Source organism: Rattus norvegicus, chromosome 16 (genome assembly GCF_036323735.1).
Source record: "Rattus norvegicus strain BN/NHsdMcwi chromosome 16, GRCr8, whole genome shotgun sequence".
Classification (NCBI taxonomy): Eukaryota; Metazoa; Chordata; class Mammalia; order Rodentia; family Muridae; genus Rattus; species Rattus norvegicus.
The window spans coordinates 34,302,317-34,312,520 of NC_086034.1; the positions used below are offsets into that span (position 1 = coordinate 34,302,317).

Below are 10,204 nucleotides of genomic sequence, written 5' to 3' on the forward strand. Positions count from 1 at the left end.
GTCTTGCTATGTTGTTCATTAGGCAGATTTGCCTCACCTTTCAACGATAGCATCAAATAATTCTGGGCTTTGGCGTATAATTTGTGTCAATGGCAAACCCATTCCAAGGGATCCTCATGTACTTCTCTTTCCTTGTGCTTAGAACTCTGTTGCTAGATAAACATACCTGGCTAGCTTGCCCAGTGTTAAGAAACTGGATGTCTACTGTATCATCTCCTTCACAAACAACTAAAAAACACAAAAATGAGACCTTAAAATAGGAGGCTTCTGACCAGCCAGCTTCTCATTGTGGGGTCGGGCAGAGAGAACAATTCAGGCAAGATCAGAGTGGCTTGGACTAGACCCCAAGTCTCCCCAGTGTACCCCAGCACAATTGCCTTGTCACCAAAGCATGAACTCAAGTAAACTGTTTTTATTTTAATCTGATGAATTTTAGCATGATAGGAAACTCAATAGGAAATAGCAGATATGCCATCTGTCTTAGGGTTTCATTACTGGGAAGAGACACCGGACCAAGGCAACTCCTATAAAGGCAAACATTTAATTGAGGCTGGCCTATAGTTTCAGAGGTTCAGTCCATTATAATCTTGGTGGGAAACATAGCATTCATTGTACAGACAGACTTAGTGCTGGAGGAGCCAAGAGTTCTATATCTTGATCCAAAGGCAGCCAGGAGGAAACTGTCTCCTGCAGGCAGACAGGAGATTACCATCAAACTGGCCAGAGCCTAAGCATAGGAAACCTCAAAGTCGCTCTGCACAGTAACATATTTCCTTCAACATGGCTACACCTCCTAATATTGCCACTCCCTATAGCCAAGCATTCAAACACATGAATCTATGGGGGCCAAACATATTCAAACCACCACATCATCTAACCTTTGCTCTTTGGATGGTCTACTTATCACACACTAAATTCATCTCTCTCTCTCTCTCTCTCTCTCTCTCTCTCTCTCTCTCTCTCTGTCTGTCTGTCTGTCTGCCTATCTATGTATCTATCTATCTATTGTCCCTCTCTCTCTCTCTCTCTCTCTCTCTCTCTCTCTCTCTCTCTATCATCTATCTATAGCACTTTCTGAACTTTGATTCTTTGATATCTTTATCTTTTCTTCTGCTTAGACTAAAATCACTGTGGCTTTACAGTATGCTCTGTTGCTGGGCAGATTCGTTGTCCCTACCTCTATCATCATCAAATTAAGTCTAATTTCTGTTTTTCAGAAAGTTCTTCTAAAAGTCTTCTTGGGATTTGATTTTGAATTGGATTATTTAGGAATGTTATGAATTTTAAAATCTCTTCATCTCCTCATGTCCTTCAGACATATTTCCCACTTTTCTTATAAAAGCCCCATATTTAATTATCTTTAATTTTACCAGTCTTGTTTCAAATAGAGGAGGACCAATAGAAGACTCTGGTAAAAGACTTGCTGCTAAGAATAGTGTGGCGCTCACGGCCTTGTACCGCTAGGCTCACTAGGCCAGTCTAAGTCTCAATGGCAGCAGGAAGGACAGAGTCTAGCACTTGAGCAGAGACTGAGTCACTGTTCCCAGATGAAATGATTTCTTCCTGCAAGTTTTAATTCTGTTTTTAAGACCTTCCAATACATTGAATGAAGCCCATTGGTAAAATCAAGGGGATCCTTCCATATTTAAATTGGTTATAGATGAGTTAAATTATTAATCAATTGTGGTACTAGAAGTTGACTCCAAGAATTCATGTTAGGCAAATGTTCCATTGTGGAGCTATATGTTTCCATCATAATCATTTTTCTCATATTTCCTTCTTCTCCATAACTCCCAGGAAACCACTAAAGGATAGAAAATTAATTTTGTTTCTGAAAGCGTCAGATGAGGTCATTTGGATCTATCCATCCTACTTCTGGAGGCAAATAAATAAATCTGTATCAAATGCAAAATTTTCTTCTTAAAAATGTTGAGTAGTTAAGAAGACGGGGAGGGATTAGAGGAAGAGAACATGGAGGCACTCTGCCCTGGACAGTTCCTAGTCAGGGACAGTAAAGACACACCGTTTCTGTGCTGTCATTTGGATGTTATGTTCTCTAATAATCTTTCAACCTTTGAATGGCCAATGTTAAAATCTAAGTCTGATTTTGGATATATTACATGGTAGCCTACCTTCTTCCAGTTTTCCTATGAAATGCCCTGTGAGCTGGTACAAAGCATTAATGGTTATTTTGTTACTTTAGTGAAGTATAAATGTGTCAATAATTACCCCTCTAAATTGGATTTAGAAGCCAGTCAGAGTGGGGCACGACATTAATCTCAGTACACAGGAGGCAGAGAAAAGAGATTTCTGTGAGGTGAGTTTTAAGACAGCCAGGGATACATAATGAGACCTTATTTTCAACCCTCACCACAAACAAACAAACACACAAACAAACAAACAAACAAGCAAATTGGATTTTAAAATAGAATATTTTTAGTAATTTCTTGGGAATTTTACATGTGGGTAAAATGTATTTATTTAATAACATTCACCCAATCTTTAATTCGAACTCCACCCAGATCAACCCCTACCTCCTCACCAACTCCCAACGTTTTGTTCTCCTCTTTTTTTAAATTTGAAATTAAAATATATAGTTATATTATTCTTCCCTTTCCCTTTCTCTTTCCTCATTTCAACCCCTTCCATGTGCCCTACCTTTTTCAAATTCATTGCCTCTGGCTTCCTTTAATTTGATTGTTTTACACACACACACACACACACACACACACACACACACACACACACACAGTGTGGCAGTCCACACTAAGTGGACTTTTAGTGCTAGGCTTACTAGCATTCCTAAATCTATAAATGCCATTTGATGTCCTGACCTCTATTGCCTGGCCCAAGGTTCTTCTCCATGTCTTACCCGGGAAGCTTGCTAGATCAGGATGTCCAGATTAGGACTCTCTGGGTCATCATGGGGCACCACAAGCAGAGGTGAGCATTGGTCCCGTTCCCTGAGACCCATTGTCAGGCCTACAGCTCTGCCTGGCCTCAAGGGAGTGGATGTGTTTAGTCCTGCTGCAGCTTGATGTGCTGCAGTGATCCTTATGGGAGACTTTCCTTTCTCTGAGGAGAGGTGGAGGGGAAGCAATGGGAGGGGTTTGTGAAGGTGGCACTCTGAGGAGAGGTGGGAGGGGGAGCTGCAATCTGGATGTAAAGTGAATTGCTAAATAAATTAATGAAAAATACAATCTACTTATTCTGCATAATGTTGTCTTCATGTATATGATTTTAAGGCTGACTATTTGGTATTTGATAATCAATTGGGGTGTTCTTCCTTGGGATACATTTTTCTCCCACTCCCAGCATTTCTTAGTTGCCTGAAGTTCTTTGTCTAGGGTTGAAGCCCATGATATTTCCTCCTTCCATGTTAGTATGTGTTGCGGTAAAAACAAAAAATGGATCAGCGGCTACTGGTAGCCACGGACTCTGGCTGTCTCTCTGCCAGCCGCTTTCTCACACTGTCCCCTTGGTGGGCTGTTACCATGCCTGACACACACATCAGTTCCCCAGGCCATTCTAGCATGGTACCATGCCACACCAGCCCCAGGCATTCTACAGCTAGAGCCACCCTCCCCAGGCTGTCTCTCTGCCCGCTAGAAATTTTGCTTATATCCCATGTAGCCCGGTAAAATCAAAGTTCTAGAAACTTGTCATTTATCAATCAGGTTTATATGTTAAATTCTCAATCTACAATACAACCACAGAATAAATTCACTGACAATTAATAAAGATAGATGCCAATTAACAAAGATAGAAACCGCCCACCTAGACAAGGTAAAATTGACCTAGTCCACCTGGACCTGGATCATCCTGCTCTATCGTCTCCATCTTGATTCCCTCGCTTCTCCTCCTCCTCTCTCCTTCCTAGACTTTTTTCTGACTACCCTTCCTTCTCATCCAGAGATAGGTTTCAATTTATCCTGGACCTGCCTTGCTGCATAATGACATCATCCTACAAGTATGTCTGTGTGGGTCTGGTCATTCAGACCATGTTGTCAGCCATGCTGTTGGATCAGAATGGATCGAACTTCCCTGATGTTTCCAGGAGATACAATCTTACAGTACACATTCTGTTCTTCCAGTTCTTTCTGCCCCATATTCCTCAGTGCTCCCTGAACCTTACCACAAGGATTGTGTTGTAGATGGACCAGTTACAGCTGGCACACACGATCACTTGTTTTCTGCATTTTGAATAGTTGTAATTTTCTGCAATGCTCTCCATTTATTGTGAAGTGATGTTTCTTTGTTGGGGGTAAGAGCTACATTTATTTGTGGATATATGAATAAATATTCAGAGTGCAACTATGAATTACACTAGCTTAGTAAAATGGCAGTTGTAGATTCTCCTTCAAGATCTAGGATGTGACTAGCCCCAGGCAGTTGTTAAGACTTCAGTACCATGCATGAGGTAGGCTTTAAGTACCATGCATGAGGTAGGCTTTAAGTACCATGCATGAGGTAGGCTTTAAGTACCATGCATGAGGTAGGCTTTAAGTCCAGTACCTCTTGTTGAATAGGCTTGGTCCAGTTAGCTAGCCATTGGTCGCAACCAGGATATGAATGCCAATATTATACCCTTAGAGTTATCATGCCATGTTGGTTGTTTTGTAGTTCATAGATGTGATAGTTGTGTGGGACCATATTTTCTTCCTTCCCTTGGAAGCTTGCATGGCACCTTCTGGTACTCTGAGAGCTAGTCCTGAAGGAGGAGGTCTTTAGGTCAGAGGTAGCTTAGATCCTTTGGGTCCCATGTCTGAAGTTCATGGTGTCTTAAGCAATAGAGTCTTATCTTAATCCTCTGGAAGCAAGCAAGAACAAGAACAATAACATATAATATTTTGGGATATTGATAAAGGAACTTATCATGCCTGGTATTAATGTTTTTTGGTTTTTTGGGTTTTTTTTGGTGTGTGTGTGTGTGTGTGTGTGTGTGTGTGTGTGTGTGTGTGTGTGTGTGAAATAGTCTATGGTTCTTGAGGAAGGGTATTGATAGCCCAATTGGGAATTTTTTACTTAAGCCCTGTGTGGTGTGTGTGTGTGTGTGTGTGTGTGTGTGTGTGTGTACATAGACTTATGTATTTTATATGTAATTTTAGGTAAATGGATTAATATGATTATGATTTTTTTCAAGCATTTATATTATTGTTTTACCCCCTCCCATCTGGGTTGGTACCCCTCCTCCCTCCCAATTAATCTCCCCAGTTTTTCTCATTTTCCCTTCAAATTGCTTTGACCCTGTTACTCCTCCCTCTGTTGCTCTTCCCCACCCCGTGGTTCCTTTTGACTTTCTTGGTTTCTATGGTTACTCTAAGTTATGTACTCACATGTGAGGTGTTGGAGCTAGGAGTCAAAGAAGGAGAGACCATAAAGCCCTGAGCTTGGCTTGCCCATACACTTGTGGGTGTGGGGGATCCACTGTAGCGTGGTTCTGCCACACCCTTAAAGGAAACTTACCCAACCTCCCCCAGAGGTCATTACCTGACAGTACCTTCCCAGGGGTTCAGTTATGCATGAGCTCCTCCTTTCTTGGATTTTTAAAAAAGTAAAGTGATATTAATATAACCACTTCTGCCATATTTCCCTGTGCTAATTTGTACATTTTAGCTATTCCCTTGAATTCAAATATTCCATTTAGGGTCTTCTTGTAAGCACCACAGGATTTTATTGCATCCTTTACCATAAGCATGGATGAATCATATTTGTTCTGGCTACTGCTGGCTCATTTTTATCATTTGTACCTTTATTTTTCTGTTTATACTTCTTATTTTTATTAGTTCTTCCTAGATTTATGCTTTATTTATTTTAATTGCATTCATCTATCTGCTGTCTGTCTGTCTATAAGTGTGCGTTGGGAGCAGTGCACATGTACCATAGTGCACAAGTGGAGGTCAGAGTATAAAGTGGGGGGACTCGGTTGTCTCCTTCCACTATGTGGGTCCCCTTAATTGAATTTGGGGTGTTGGACTTGGTGGCAAGTTCTTTTACCCAGTGAGCCGTCTCCCTGAACCATAATTGAGGTTTATCGAAGGTCTGTGATGGTGATATCCATCTTCGACAGTAAGTGGCTACAGTTGCAGAACAAATGTGATTTCTGCCACGAGAGTGAAAAGTCTCTCTCCAAGCAGGATGAAATCTCTTGAAGGCCGCAGTCAGTTAACATAAAGAATCTAGTTCCCTGGAACGCGGCGGAGCAGACAATTGCTATGGATTCTTATAACATCATTTGATAGGAGCAGAGATTTGCCCTGGACAAAAAGGTATTAGGGTTGGGTGAGTATGGATCCAGCCAAGAGTGAGGAGTCCAACAAAATCCCACAGAAGGCAAATTTCTTTTTTATTTTGCATGACAATTATCAGGCCCACCATCTTGTCTGAGGGTAAGGACATGTTTGATTATGAATTCATTTCTCATCAGTTTTCCACAAAAGACTCCACAAGTTGCAAAGCCTTTGTGAGTATTGGTATTAACAAGCTAGAGATGAGAACATGTTCTATGATGCTCAGTGCTTGGTTTCAGGGACCTGTCCACCACAGGTGGTATAGCTGGCCTCATGCTTGTGTTATAGTTTGAAGTCTGGGTGGATGAGAAAGGGAAGGGACCACGTCTACAAAACACTTTTCTACATTGAGTTGCAGAGGCCCACAAAGGCCCACAGAGGCCCACAGAGACCCACAGAGGCCCACAGAAATGCAGAGAGGCCCACAGAAGCCCACAGAAGGCAGGGTCCAACTTTCCAAATGCTTGGGCAGTTTTTAGCTTCTCCTTTTTAAGCTCCTGCTTCTGGATCTCCTCACAGGCCTAGAATTATTGCTCCTGTTCTAGCTGCTGCTGCTTCTGTTGGGCAACTCCCTTTCCCCAACTCTTGCTGGATGGCCATATTCCAGCAAGTTCCTCCTCCTTTTTATTATATTCTTTTCTTGCTTATAGTCTTTGGTATATCTTTTCAAGTGTTTGGTTTTTAAGTTCTGCTTTAGGAAAGCAGTATTCTGTAATTTCTTGACCATGTCTTTCTCCTCAGGAATGATAGTTGATTTGTAGTCTCGGTGTTTTGGAAGTTTTCCAATGAACACTATAATGTATTTGCTGTAGATACAGGCATGTTCAATGTTGCCTTCTTCAGATTACATGGATACCATGGGGGATGAGCTCAACACCAGAACAAAAGTAATTATGGGGCAGAATATAGTCTGATTCAACAGAACTTGGGGCAGAATGTCTTCATTTAATTCAACATCACTCCCAAGTAGGGAAAGAGTTCCCATCCAGTCTTGGGTGGGAGAATGGTGCTCCCATGGTCAGACCTTGGGCCAATACATTCTTTCCTGAAGGATGACAGTTAGGGCTTCCAGAAATGTTCTATTCTATATTTTATTTATAGACTTGCTTCTTAAAGTGTATTTCTATTTACAAGAAAAAAGAACAAGAAGCTCCCCCAGATGCTCTTGCACACACAGTCATCTCTGCTTTCTTACAGTTCTATGGATACCTGTGTCCATGCATTGTTTCCATTGTTACTGATGATGCATATTGACACATTCTTAGTACCTAGGGCCCATGGCTTCATGAGTATTCCTTCTGTGCTGCACAGCCCTCTGAATTCCAGCAATCACAATGTCAAGAATTCCCTATTACAGCGTTTTACAGAAGAGTTTCAGTCTCAAAATTCCCAGTGCTCCGTATGCTCATAAACTTGTGTAGGCAACTACAGCTGCTATGAGTTTTTGACTGCAATGGTCCTGCCATGTTCACTGCTCCAGTAATCCCAGACCCCTGGTTCTTAGTCTTTGCGATGGTCTCTGGGTCTCGAGGTGAGATCAATGGAGATTTCTCATTTGCATTCGGCTGAGCACTCCCCTGAGGCACAGTGGCCTGACTGATGGAAGTAGGTTAGTGGAGCAGCATTTGAAGATTACAGCCACTTCTGGCTTCAGTGAATGCTCTCAGCCTGGCTTTCTGATCCATTGCTGTGTAAAAGCCACTGCCTTAAGGTCTTACCCACAAAAATCGAGCTGCTCCAGTCAGTCATCGTGCTATTGCTGCCATGGTGGACTGAGACTCTCTGAATCCTGTGCTGACTCAGTTGCCTTGGGTTGTTTCTGTTGGCACTCTGAAAAATGCTGACAATAGGAGCTAATCATAATAAAGGGACCTTAAAAGTTTCTGTTTGTTTTTTGAATTAAGCCTTTTTGTGAGGATTTGACAAGTCATGCACCTTCCTTCCATTGATGTTTCCTATCACAGGCCTGTCTTTGTCTTACTGTCTTTACACTAGTGTGTGTGTGTGCGCGCGCGCGCGCGCACGTGTGTGTGTGTGTGTGTGTGTGTGTGTGTGTGTTAGATAGTTTCCCTCCTACCCATAATTAGGCTACAATTCTCATTCATAAAATCCTTCTCTAACCGCTACACTTAAAACACCCACTAATTATTGTTAGTATTTTTAGCCCATTTCCTGGTCCGCTTCAGTTTCTAAAGCTATCATTGTCATTTGTACAGTGGATTATCTTCCTCCTCTTTCCAGAACGCATATTCCGTGAGGGCAGATGCCTTTGTTATTTGACTGACATAGTCTAATAACACTTCTAATAATAACTAGCACATAGGAGGTGATGGAGAAATATGAAAAATTAATTTGCTCTTTCTAGAATTTTTCAAAAACTTTCTATGTGACTAAGTCTTTATTTAATTTTATAAACTCTCAATACTGCTATTGATAGTTCTAATGTGCCTCAAGCTTCTTGGTGAGAAGAAAACAGAAAGGGGAAGGAGGGAGGTGAAGAGGGAGGGAGGGGGGGAGAGATAGATAGATAGAGAGAGAGAGAGAGAGAGAGAGAGAGAGAGAGAGAGAGAGAAGGGGGGGGCAAACACATGCACACAAATGAAGTTACTGGAATTCCAGCATAGGGAAGAGTTGAATTACTCAGAGATTTAATAAGGTTCACAAAACCCCATAGTATTGGGCAAGACTCTTCTGTTTCATATCAGTTAGATTATCTGAAACTTTATCTGGTTCTTATTTCTGTTTACTGCCTAGTCACAGGGTGAGCATATTGAATGTTGTTTTAATTGTATCTTGTAGGTGTGATTCAAAAGATAACAAGATTACTATTGTAAATGGATCTGTTGTGCTAGAGATTGGGCTTAGTATGATTTGGTTTGGCCAATAACACCAGACTTTGGCAATGGATATTATCCTTGAAATCTAAGGCCATTTTCTTTGCCATAATCTTTGTGGTTAAGATTAGAATTCCGGATTCCTTATACTGTTCTTTTTTGTTGTTGTTTTGTTTTCTTTTTTCTTTACTATACCATCACTTATTTTAAAAAATGGAGCCTGAATTATAAGCTATTGTGACAAAGATTTTGATATTCCACTGGCATATAGTAGGCACAGGAAGCAAAATTCTGAGCATTTGCTAGTGAGTCAGTTTTAACTTCTAGAATAGAAGGCCAACCTGAAAGTCATGGAAATTATATTTTAGCAAAAATTCAAAACTAGTAAAATAACTATATGAATAAATAAACAAATAGTTATGTCAAGGAGTCACATGATAAATCTTTATTGGTTAGGTATGGCAGTTCATATATGTAGCCTGGAGATTGTTTGATTGGTAAGGTGCTTGCTGTGCAATCCTGAGGATCCCAGTTCTCTCCAGAACCCAGATGAAAAAGCTGGGAGTAGTTAGTGGTGTGTGCTTATGATCCCAGTACTGGGGAGCAGAGGCAGGTAGGTTCCTGGGTTTCACCATCTAGTCAGCCTCATGGAATGGTGAGTTCCACACCTAGGAGGATTTGTAATAAACAAATCATATGGCAGCATGAGGTTGACTATCACTTCCATATAGTCTCACACAGGTTTGTGCATGCGTGCATGTACACACCAACATGCACACAACACCAACATGCACACACATGCATTGTAAGATGCTTACAGTTAAAGAATGTTGGTGTCGAGGAGTGTTGGTATGCAGTGATTAGGTGTAGTATTCTTAATTTTTCTGAAAACATGAAATTTATATAAAAATGTAAAATTTCAGAGTCTCTAACTGATATGGGACTTACCTCTATAAGACAGGATCCCCAGAAATAGTAATTTATATTTAACAATGAAATGAAATGAAATCCATTTAAAATAATACTTTGTGTTAAACTGACTTGCAAATGATCTTTTTCCTGTTTTAAGAGAAATGATAT

The 10,204-nt window shown here is 40.9% G+C and overlaps 1 pseudogene; it reads right to left on the reverse strand.

Annotated features, from left to right (window-relative positions):
• Nucleotides 1-6,031: 6,031 nt before the first annotated feature.
• Stambp-ps1 (Stam binding protein, pseudogene 1) lies at nucleotides 6,032-7,522 on the reverse strand (annotated as a pseudogene).
• Between the last annotated feature and the right edge of the window lie 2,682 nt (nucleotides 7,523-10,204).